A 12,648-nucleotide genomic window follows, 5' to 3' on the forward strand; every position below is an offset into this window, starting at 1 on the left:
TCACAATTGTTTGCCCTTGTTCTTGTGGGAGACTTCAACTTCCCAGACATCTGCTGGAAATACAACACAGCAGAGCGGGGCCGGTCCTGGAGATTCCTGGAATGTGTGGAAGGTAACTTCATGACACAGCTGGTGAGTGAACTGACTACAGAAGGTGCCCTGCTGGATCTCCTCTTTGTGAACAGAGAAGGACTGGTGGATGATGTGGTGGTTGGAGGCTGACTAGGGCACAGAGATCATGAAATAAGAGTTCTCTATTCTTAGAGAGGCCAGGAGAGGGCACAGCAGAACTGACATCCTGGACTTCCAAAGGGCTGACTTTGTCTTGTTTAGGCAACTGCTTGAAAGGATACCTTGGGAGATGATCCTGAAGGGTATAGGGATCCAGGAAGGCTGGACACTCTTTAAGAAGGAAGTCTTAATTGCACAGGAGCAGGCTGTCCCCAGGTGCTGTAAGAGAAGCTGGCAGCAGAGAAGACCACCCTGGCTAAACAGGGAGCTTTGGCTGCAACTCAGGGAGAAAAGGAAAGTTTACAGCCTTTGGAAGAAGGGGCTAGCGACTCACAGTGATTACAAAGATGCTGTGAGGCTATGCAGGGTGGAAATCAGGAGGTCTAAAGCCCAGCTAGAAATTAATCTGGCTTCAGCAGTCAAGGATAACAAGAAATGTTTCTATAAGTATGTCAACAGCAAAAGAAAGACCAGGGAGAGCCTCCATCCCCTGCTTAGACACAGGAGGAAACATGGCAATGAGTGACGAGGAAAAGTCTGAGGTGCTTAATGCCTTCTTTGCCTCAGTCTTTAATAACAAGACTAGTTGTACTGAGGGAATCCAGACTCCTCAGCCAGAAGACAGAGACTGGGAGAACAACCCCCCCACAATCCAGGAGGAGACAGTCAGTGACCTACTGCATCACATAGACACACACAAGTGTATGGGACCTGATGGGATACACCCAAGGGTGCTGAAGGAGCTGGCTGGGGTGCTCACCAAGCTGCTTTCCATCATTTACCAGCAGTCCTGGCTGACCGGGGAGGCCCCGACAGATTGGAAATTGGCCAATGTGACGCCCATCTATAGGAAGGGTCAGAAGGATGATCTGGGAAATTCCAGGCCTGTCAGCTTGACTTTGCTGCCCGCGAAGCTGATGGAGCAGCTCATCCTGAGTACCATCACACAACACATGCGGGACAACCAGATGATCAGGCCCAGTCAGCATGGGTTTATGAAAGGCAGGTCCTGCTTGACAAACCTGATCTTCTATGACAGGGCGACCTGCTTATTGGATGAGTTAAATCTGGTTGGCAACCGGTCATGAGTGGTGTCCCCCAGGGCTCAGTTTTGGGGCCACTCCTGTTTAACATCTTTATTGATGATCTAGACGAGGGGATCGAGTGCACCCTCAGTAAGTTTGCAGACGACACCAAGTTGGGTGGGAGTGTTGATCGGCTCGAGGGTAGGGAGGCTCTGCAGAGAGACGTGGACAGGCTGGAGTGATGGGCTAAGGCCAACTGTAGGAGTTTCAATAAGGCCAAATGCTGGGTGCTGCACTTGGGCCACAACAACCCCCAGCAGCGCTACAGGCTTGGGGAGGAGTGGCTGGAGAGCTGCCAGTCAGAGAGGGACCTGGGGGTGTTGATTGACAGCAGGCTGAACATGAGCCAGCAGTGTGCCCAGGTGGCCGAGAAGGCCAATGGCATCCTGGCTTGTATCAGCAATAGCGTGGCCAGCAGGGAGAGGGAAGTGATCTTGCCCCTGTACTCGGCACTGGTGAGGCCGCACCTCGATTCCTGTGTTCAGTTTTGGGCCCCTCGCTACAAAAAGGACATTGAATGACTCGAGCGTGTCCAGAGAAGGGCAACGAAGCTGGTGAAGGGTCTGGAGCACATGTCGTACAAGGAGCGGCTGAGGGAACTGGGGTTGTTTAGTCTGGAGAAGAGGAGGCTGAGGGGAGACCTCATCGCCCTCTACAGCTACCTGAAAGGAGGTTGCAGAGAGCTGGGAATGAGCCTCTTTAACCAAGTAACAAGTGATAGGACAAGAGGTAATGGCCTCCAGGTTTGCCAGGGAAGGTTTAAACTAGACATTAGGAAGTATTTCTTTCCAGAATGGGTTGTTAGGCATTGGAATGGGCTGCCCAGGGCAGTGGTGGAGTCCCCGTCCCTGGAGGTGTTTAAGAGTCGAGTTGACATAGTGCTGAGGGATATGGTGTAGTTGAGAAGGGTTAGTGTTAGGTTGATTGTTGGACTAGATGATCTTCAGGGTCTTTTCCAACCTAGATGATTCTGTGATTCTGTTTCTTAATTCTTTATACTTCTAAAACATGAATATACTTTAGTCTCTCCTGTGAGTTTTAATTAGAGTGGAGTTCAAAAGGGTACATGCTTAACATTTTAAACGTACTCTAAAGATATCTGAAAGCTTTTTTTCATAAAAGAGCTACTTTAAAAGCTTTGCTTTTATTCTTTAGTCTTATTTTCCTCTTCTAGTTGCATCTTACAGTAATATAAAGATATATAATGAAAACAAATAGTAAGTACTGGGAATGATGAATAAAAAAAGGATAAGCAGAGAAAAAAAGAGTTCTGCTTTCCATAGGATTGCTAGGAGTTCTGGCTTTAATCCAATGTGCTTTTATTGGCATACATGAACAAGTTATCCAGGGCACAGCTATTTTTCTTACTCTAGTAAAAACAGCGACTCTGAATGGAGGCTTTGTGTAGGACAAATATTTTTCCTTTGAAAGTGAGTACGAGTTTAAAGTTTATCCAGTGTACCTTCGAAATAGGAAGAAATATCCTTCTCAATGTCATCAAATAGAAAATGTGTAACAGTATAAGCAACTTGAAGCTCTATAAACAAAATTTAATCATTGGTGAGAAGCTAGTGAAGCTTTATAATAAACAGGGCTTCTTAGTTGCCTCCTATGTGGAAGAAAGCCCTATTTATATACACCTTCATCCTTCAAAAATTTTCTGTGAATGTCTTCGCTTTAGCATCTTTTGCAGGGCTCTATGTGTTTTCTAGCCACGTGGGTGTAATCAGGAGGATAAGGGCCTTATGGATAAGATAACATTCATTGCTTTAAGGACTGTCTCCAGCCTTCTTATTCCAACTGAAGGTATAACTCATTTTGTGGTAGTATCGTTGGTATTGAAAGTCAAGCAGCCTGTGAAGTCTGACAGTTCTGTTCAGTATCATGTATTAGAAGTACCAAAGAGATACAGAGTAGTCCAATATGCTTTTCGGGGAGTGGGGGGAACAAAGAAAGATGATAAAGAAAACTCCAACCAACCTATAGTATCCCCAATGACTATCATTTGTGCAAGATCCCCATAAAGTAGTGACTCATCTGGGACGGTAAAGATATTATTTAATTCTGTCTTAGCTTTGTAGGATGGTAACCATATCTTTTGAAAAAATATTTGAATTTCTTACATCATGTTAAGATCACTAGATTTAGGTCTAGAACAATTCTTGAAGTGCATGGGAACGAATGATTTTCCCAACTGAGTGCACTCAGATTTCCACAACCTCATCTGTCACCCCTCCAAGCAGAAAAAGATCAAAAAGTGATACTGCATATGGCTTTTTTAGCTCCTTCCCTTTCTCCCTTCCACCTTCCCACCCACGCTTATTTCACACACGCTTATTTCTAATAAAAGAACTGAGTGGAGAACAGTAAATCCATATTCTGGAAGATATTTAAAAATTATCTTCCTTCAAAATCTGTGGGAGCTTTCTGAAAAATAGAGCTCCTCTGAGGTTTCCTGAGATCAGGGTATGTTGGACTCCTCTCCCAGACTGAGGTTTCCATTGGGAACCTATCTGACATCAGTTTAAAAAAAAATTGACATTGGAAGTACCTCAGTAAAATGTTTTCAATTCAATGAATGAGCAAATGGCAATAAAATACCTGGTTACAGTATTTCAGAAACCCTTTTTAGTGACAGCTTGTTAAATTTGACATGGTAACCAGCAATGACAAATTTCTGGACAAAATTTTCATGTGATATGTGAAAATTCAAACTCCACAATTAGAGGAAATTGGAGCCAAAACCATTTTGCACTGATTATAATTTTTCTTTTATAAAGGTATTTAATTTTGTCATCTTTAATCACTGGATGTTTGCTGGAAACCTAGTAAGTCATTATAAGGGCATTGACATTTAAAAAAGTATATACTTTTACTTCTAGAAGTCAAGCCTGTAACTTGCTAAGCCTGGGCATTTACATCAGAGACTGCTTTTGGAAATGTGAATTTGTTAATTGATTTGGGAAAAATTCAAGTTTCTGCATTTGATCAGGTAATTTAAAACAAAACAAACCTCAAAAATTTGACATTAGTTGAATATATGGTTTCATTATTGTAATGCATGTAGAGGAAGAGCTTGGCCCGGATTAATGGAGGAGAAAATTGTATCTGTACAGAGAAACATAAACGGTTGAAAGTAGAAAATCATAGACATAAAACATAAAAAGTTTAAATTAATTTTCTTCCCACAAATTGTGGAATCTGTTATTGTTCAGTCCGTTTTCTTCCATGAAACAAATGCTGAGTTACAGAAGTGCACTGTTAATACCATGGTGGGGTGTGCATTCATCTGTGACCTCAGTTCCATAAGTTCTTTTACACTTGAATCGCTTTGTGCTGAATAATTGTAGCCCCAGTGTGGGCTGATCAGTTACACTTAGATAGTGCCTTTTCTTTACTTGCTGAATTGCAGTATAGTCTCTTTGGGTTTTGTGTGCATTAATGTGAACAAAAACTGAAGATTAAGATTTTTGGTGACCCAAACAAACATCTCCAGCTAATGTTTGGATGCGGGTGAGTTATTGTGGATCTGAAAGTGCTGAGAACTGCGTAGGCTGTGTTCAAGGTCATGCATCTTACTGCGGAGTCATATGCCTGTTTTTAACCCTAGGTGAGGAGAAGTTGTTCTTGAAATTTATTGTTTCAAATTCATGGTTCGGAAGGAAAAACATCAGGGAAATGCTGTGTGGTATAGAGGGACTGGCCGTTTGACTTAACAGTGCTGTACAAGCAAACAAGTCACGCGGCTCTTGTCATAGCTCTACATTACTCCAGTCTGCTGTGGGGTGGGAAATGATTTTAGATTACCTGATTGCTGTCAAGCAGGTATTTCAAGTAGAAGGAAAAAAAGAAAAAGTAGTGGTCCCTTGAAAAACATACTTTTTTCTAGTGCATATTTCCCAGTGACAGCAAAATCATTGTCTTTTTGACAGTATTAAATTGAATATCTCAATTGGTTCACTTAGCACCCATGAGCGATGGTAATAAGGGTTCTTTCTTTCATAGATAGGAAAACTGAACAGTGTTTGTAAAAGTCAGTGACTGCTGATGGTAGGTCTTAAAATACTTCATAGTGCAACTTATTCTCCAATTCTCTTTAAAAATTAATTTTGTTTTCTTCTGCTTTTTCTCTCTTCTGCCTTATACTCAGAGTCCCTGTGGTTTTGTTTTTGTTCTTACCTTCCTATATGGACACTGTGTATCTAGGCCCCTTCTTGCGATGTCTCCTACTGTTAATGAAAATACAAGAGGTAGTGATCAATTGAGTGACTGGATGGCAACTTAGATACCAACTTTCAGGAGCAGCATTTTCCCTCATAGGTTAAAGACAAAGTAATTTGCTTAGGCCCTGAGTTTGAAAGAAGTAGGATTCCTGTAACACAGGGTAAGTTTTAAAGATAAACACAGTTTTCTGTTGTTAGTGTCTATAAACCAGCTTCAGAGTCAAATCTCCGTGCCAAGGTAGGGCACAGAGTTTTAACTTGCACATATTGGCAATGTTGCTGCTATACACTGTGGCTTCGTAACTACATAGTTTTGAGGACAAATTCTGCTTCTTATGTTTTTTATGTGTGCATGACAAGTGAAAACCTGGTCCCTTTCAGGAGACGTGCTGATTAGATTTGGAATTAATTAAAATACTTTCCAGGTATCACGTGCTAATTTAATATTCCATGTATATATATGATGTTACAAGTGCATTGAAAAATATTTTGGGAATATTTTAAGTTGTTTCTGAGAAACTCTACTAACTTTTCTAGTGATGGTGATGTTTGTTTTAAATCATATCTAAAGTAATGAGCTTTTACGTATCAGCCTTTTGAAGTTTCATTTGCTGCCTTGTTTGCACATTATTTGATTTAGGCCTTTCTTAACAGGGAAGTTTGAAGAGTTAATCAGCATTATTAGAATAGCATATGGTCTTTTAAGCTTTAAAAGAAAAGTTTTAGTTTTGCTATTGAGCTCCACTGTGAGCTTACCTTTCAGCTCAGCATTGCAAATCTGCTGTGGTCTGATCAATCACTTTTAAATCTTACATATTTGCTCACCTTCATTAAACATAGCCTTCTCTGTTTTCACTGAACTGTGTGGAAACTGCCTTTTTTTTCTTTTTTTTTTTTTTTGCACCTTATAGAAAATGTAAATCTTACACATACAGTATGAACAGATATACAGTATGAACCTTTCGCATGGTAAGGTTTGAGGCTTTTCAGACGTGTGTGGATTGGCATTTGGAGCACTTTATTGGTGAAGGAGATTAAGATTTCATAAATAATGCTGGGTCCGTACTATCAAAGGATACCATCAGAGTGTGGTCCCCAATAGTTGGAGCTTGGGTGTTGAAGATAATCAGAAAACCGGTGGATGTTGCTCCTACTCAACTTTTTTTTGTCTTGTTTAATTCAAGATTGTAACCAACTACTCACCTAGAAATTGGTTCTTCTAAGTAACGAGCTGATGGATTTTAATGGAAATGGGCCTTTGTCCTGATTTATTCTGTGTGCTGCTGTGTAAGAACAAATATGAATAGATAACAGCTGTGTGGGATTTTTGTGTTTGGCGGTTTTTTTTTTTTTTTAATAGGCCTAGAGTGAAATTTAAATAGGGAGCAATAAGAAAGCCTTATAATGGGAGTTGTCTATCGCCATGTCTGAGAACATGCAGTGTTGGTGTCTGGCTACAAGGTCTGCAGGATAAAAGCTAATACAGCAGCTTCACCAAATTGAAGAAGGTATATGTGTGAAAACAAGAATTAGATCTTGTCTCAGTTCTATTAAACTAAATTAGAGAGGCATTGATGAGTCTTCCTGTCCTTTTTCCTCTTCCTCCTCCATGTTAATTTTAGTGGTCCGATTGAAGTATGTCATTATATAGTTTCAGTTCAGCTTTTGTTATGGACTCTACCATGCCAATCTTAATAATGTCAGTGTGTCATGACTCAGCCATTAAGCTTGCGAGTAGATGTGGATAGATGGTTAAGCTGGTTTCATTTGGTCAGCTTGCAGCAGCAAGCAGTATTTTAACTATGTTGAGAGTTTACTCATTTTTTTTGGCCAAACTGAGAGGAAAACTTTATCTACAACACCAGACAACACCTGAAGACATTGTCTTGTTCATTTTTATATACTTAATTATAACTTATATACCACTACAGTAAGTCTCATCATTTCTTAACATTTTCACAAGCACTTCAGTGCAGGAAACTGCTCAGAAATATTTCATCAGCTGTGCTCACAGCCGTTTTTCAGCGTGAAAAGTATGTCCAAATTTCATGACCTTTTTGTCGTGTGGTGTCTTCAGGGTGATGGGAAGCATACTCATGGCATCTGTAAAGAAGCACCCTTTGCACACTACTTCTTGCTGAGTTTTCTGCTGGCCCATTTAAAAATGCATGCTAGTATTATAATATCATTTATAAGTTGTTATTTCTGAAGTCATATTGATGGCTTGTTGGTTGTACACTGCAAGCTGACTTTCGAATCAGTGTCTGGAGTGCCCTCTTTTGAAATCTAATGATCTCGTTTGAAGTATGATGTAACAAGAAATAAAAGGAAGTAATGAAATCAGAGAGTGTGAAGAAGAGAAATAAAACTGTGGTATCAGTGCTAGGTCATCTGTATTTGCTAGTCAGTGGTTCCAAGTCAGTTTTTGTTTTGTTTTTGTTCTTTTAAAAAAGTGAACAACAAAACCACCAAAAACCCAAACCAGAACAAATTATTGTACATCTCTCTTCAGGTGGAGATATTGAGTGCACTGTTGCAGCCATGTTGGGATTAGGATTTGTGAGTAAAAATTGTATCCTTTGCTAGCTCACTACTGTACTTGGGGGGGGGGGCAGGGGGGGTGGGAATAGACACTTTCCAGGCACCTGGGCCCTTCCTTGAGGCTAAAATAAAAGCAGTAGCCTTCAAAATCAAATACAAACTGAGAACCACCGCTCTGATTTTCAGCAAATATTAAACTCAAATAGAATTCTAATTCTTAGCTTTCTCTCTTGTAACTGTCTTATAGCTGTTCCTTGAACACTGGAAGGGAGAAGTTAGTGATGGTGCTGGGGCTTGTTCCATGGGAAATGTTCTCCCAATGTCCTTTGTGCAAGTCCCGCGTGGGTGCACAGGTATTCCTGGGTGCTGCAGATGAGGTGCCAAAGTCAACTCTGGTGCCATGGCTCTCTAAATCCATTGGAAGAGTTTCTTCTTTGATCCACTTCAAATACTTGAAGTAGACTTGCCAGAGACACCAATTTTTATGGTATGTTTTAATTCCCTTTTTCTAGCTCCTTCTACAAATTCCTTTCTGTGCCATAGACACCTTCCTTGTTAGACTGTTCTTCTGTATGTGTGGAGGGGTTTTTGTTTGGTTTTTTCTGGTTGTTTTTTTTTCTTTCTTTTTTTTTTTTTTTTTTCTTTTATACAAGATACTGGTCTCCGAGCTGTGGTGATAGTTTCTGCAAGGTCTGCATAATTACCCTGATCATGGTAATTAATACTCATCTTGCTTTAGGTGAGGTGGTTAATTCTCTAAGTAAAAATAGCAGTGAGTGGTGGCTTTAGTGCTTGGCATATTTATTAACATTCTTCTGTTGCAATAGGGATTTTAAGTCTTTGAAGCTTTTGTATCTGTAAAGCTGTTTTATTTTCTTTCAATATGGTTAATTATAAATCATGGTCCAGACCTGAGTAAAATGAATGGAAATAGGTTGCCATGCCAGAATAAGAACCTGTTTTCAAATAGGGGGTTTTTTTGGTGTGGCAATAATAAGACCTAAATCTATGAACAGGATCCATCTGAAGTTTATTCATTCAGTTCTTCCTGTTGGTCTTTGTATTTCTCCCCTTTCTCAAAATAAAAGATACCTATCTTAATGGTAATGTTAGAATATTGCCTTAACAGTGAACCACTGGAAAATACCATAGTAGGAAAAAGATTTAAAGGGCATTTTTTACCGTGTTAGTTTTCCCAACAGAATGCTTCTCTTTTAGCTAACAATTCTTGCTCTGGAGACCAGTCTTAATTTATCGAGTCTCCTACTGTGATAATTATGTTACCAAATTTTCTTAATAAATTTATCCTATCCCTCCTGCTGAAAGGAATACTGCTAATGAATTTAGCATACTACTACTACTGAAGACTGAGGAAAAATATTGGATTTCAGAAAGTGTCAATGAAAAATCAAAACACATTTGAAACCCAAAAAAGCAGTGTTGATTGAGCTCATCTGCTGCACTGCTCTGTGGAAATGGAGGTGAATACACTTACAAATCCCTTCTCCTGGCCAGAGCTGTATTCATTTGTCTGTCACAGCCACGAGTTTGTTGAAATGCTCCTACCCCTCTGCACCCTTAGACAGACAAGTAAATAATATTCTGAGTTTGAGTTCAGCATTCTAGAAGGAGTGAAGTTCAGGGGGGAGAGGGGCTGCATCCAGTCCTTTCCTCCCCATCCCCAGGTTTCTTTAGCAGGAACCCCACTTAGCTAATGCTGCATCCAGCAGAAGGGTTGTTTGGAGTGCACTAAAATATAAACACAGGATGCAAGTCAGTGCAGATTTGTATAAACCAAGATGCAGTGTAATTAGCGCTAATGACCATGCTGGAAAACTGCTCTGAATTCAGAGAAGAACTGAAATTAACAGCATTTTCAAAATTATTTTATTGTGGCTATTGTATTAACACGTTTGCTTGAAGTCCTGATGCTTGGACACAGGAGTGTATACTGGAGTACCCATTCCTTTCTCAGAAAGCTTTGGCCCCCCCCATCATTAACAAAGAATGACTTGAAAGAGGCAAAGGGGACAACAGCCAGAGCAATGGTGAATGAAGTCCAAATGTTTTGTCTTGAAACTGCATCACTTGTAGGGTCTGGCTTTTAATTTTTTGTGTGATTTTTGCTGTCGTCTTTTTGATCAGCCTTTGGATGCTCCAATCCCCTTAATAGAAGATGGAAAACATTACAGTACAAAGCTGCTGCCAGCCCAACCGGTAGTAGTTTGTCTCAGAGAAATTCTGATATCAATGTACCGAGGATGGAAAATCCCCAGTGATCATTTCCGAAGTAATACTTATGCATGCATGTGCATCTTGGTGTTTATCTTGAGGCAAGATGTTGAACAGCCAGCAGAAATCGTGTTTGCTCTTGGTTGTTGTCTGAAGCAAGTCCCAAAGCAGAGGGCAGCAGCAACATTTCGTCTGACTCCATGGGACGTATTTCTATCTGGAGATTCCCATTTGTAAAATCTGTGGCTGGAGTGAAGATACAAGTTGGAGAGTGTTGGGTCAGAAACAACAAGGTAGACACAAGAGGAGAAGACACCACAATACAAGAACATGAGGAATAACTAAAGAAATTACCTTGGCATGGAGAAACAAGGGGGTTAAAAGTAATAACTATGCAGAAATTTAGCATAAGGAAAGAAAGTGTGTGAGGGTGAGCACAGTGAGGTTCGAGAAGAAACAAATGAAAAGTAGTAAGTCACGCAGCAAGTTAAATAGTTTTTCTACATTCTGTAGAACAGCAGTACTAAATGCTGTGGAATAGCAGTAAGAGGCGTTTTTATTGAATGCGCAGTGAGTTACAGTGTAACATGGATACATGTGATTTTGTTGGTTTTGTTGTTTCGTAATATTTTAAAAAGGAAAAGGGTGGAGAAAGCTGTCTTTTTCTGACATTGCTACACTGTCAGATCCGCTACAGATAGGTGTTACCATGTAATAGTCCACTTGTTTTTGTTTAGGCTGGAGTTACAGCTTGTGCCTGCTATCTATCTGAGGAAGAATTCCTGGGGGTTTTTGGGGCATGGGATAAAACAATGGCTTGTTACTAATAACATTTACTTAATCAGTAGATAATTATTGTTCCAGCCATTCTTGGCTTTCTTTTTCCTTCCCCTACATCTTCCTCTCCTTAACCCTTCCTCCTCCGTGCGCCGGCATCATTTCTAAAATACTCATGGCATTAAGATGTTCTTCTTTTTTTCTATCTGATATTGTGATCTGTTGCAGAGTGGGAACGATTGATTCAGGATGAGTGGAAAAGAGCATCAGTCTCTGGAGTATCTCATTTTCTTTCACAAGATAGCTCTGCCCTTCTGGAAAAAGGATTTTTTTTTTTAAATAAATCAAGGGATTTTGTTATCTTCAAACTCCTACTAGGAAATTAAATGGCAGGGCATGTAAGCTGCCAGTGTGTCAGCTTGTTGTTGCACACAGATTGTATTGCTTTCATTAGGCTGCCATGCTACAAGGTGGGGAAGGTAAAGAGTATTGTAGCATTTGTGCATTTTCTAAAATTAGTATTTATGACTGATGTAATTATGTTGTATACTGGTATAATATTCCCCATGTTTCGGATTAGACAACCTGCAACTGTTGACTACTAAAGAACCAAAGTATATCTGTCTCAGAAATGATTTGTCTGTTATTAAAGGCTGGACCCTTGTCATTTATATTGCTGCTTACTATCAATATATTACAGTCCCTTCAAAAACAAAGCTGATGGCAGCAGTGAAGTCCTAGCTGGATTTCTTTTTGTTCAGTCTCATACTGTGGGAAGACAATGTAGTATTTATTTGTTTTTCAGGTATTTCCTGTTTATAACTATTTTCTTGCTGTTTTTAATAATATATTAATATATTTAAAGATAAATTTCTTAATATTTATCTTATTATTTCTTATTATTTTAGCTACTTTCTTATTATTTTCTTCTTAAATTCTTACTGTTTTCCTGGTTTTACATATTTCTTGTTCAGAGTAGGCATGATGTCTTTTCAAGATTCTCAGAAAGACATGACCATTCTTGGGTATATTCACAAGTAAATTGTTGATACTGCAGGACCTATTAAAGAGGGATAATGCAGTTAATTTTGAAGGATGTTTATCTTAAAGTCTAGGACATCAGCGTATGTTGCTGTGAACTGCTGGGCTGAGGTGAAAGGGAAGATTAAAGAGGAAGTGGAGTTTATTAATAGACTCCTAGATGACAATGGCTTCACAGTGTGCACATGTTGACTTTTGCTATGGGACTGGTTGTAAGAGATGAAAGAGCACCTGAGACAAGAAATACAGCAGAGAAAGCTGTATAAGTGAATAATAAACGAAGCACTAGACATTCTGTTATCCTTTTATGTTTATTTCCTTCTCTCTGTCATGCAGTTAATTAAAATTTTAAAGTGTTTTCCTAAATTTCTTTTTTTCAGAAACATTTAACTTGAAAGAGATTAAATTGCCTGATAATTTTGGGGAATTAGGAGTAGCTTTTTGATGCTGTTATAAATATTTGGCCTAATTATAAATAATGACTGTAAAAGGTTTGTTTGTATTTATATTCAGGAGCT

At 39.5% G+C, this 12,648-nt stretch overlaps 1 protein-coding gene across 6 annotated transcripts in view; it reads left to right on the forward strand.

Moving 5' to 3' along the window:
* The window catches only part of EPS8 (EGFR pathway substrate 8, signaling adaptor), a 141,182-nt gene that overhangs the window by 70,176 nt on the left and 58,358 nt on the right, over positions 1-12,648 (forward strand). Inside the window, exon 3 of one of the 6 annotated variants that reach the window (XM_074871521.1) lies at positions 8,328-8,567. The exons of the other annotated variants lie outside the window; for them this stretch is intronic. The gene's annotated coding sequence lies outside the window, so the exon portion shown is untranslated. The remainder of the gene's footprint in view (positions 1-8,327; positions 8,568-12,648) is intronic. 6 annotated transcript variants of the gene reach the window in all.

Source organism: Strix uralensis, chromosome 5 (assembly GCF_047716275.1).
Source record: "Strix uralensis isolate ZFMK-TIS-50842 chromosome 5, bStrUra1, whole genome shotgun sequence".
Taxonomy (NCBI): domain Eukaryota; kingdom Metazoa; phylum Chordata; class Aves; order Strigiformes; family Strigidae; genus Strix; species Strix uralensis.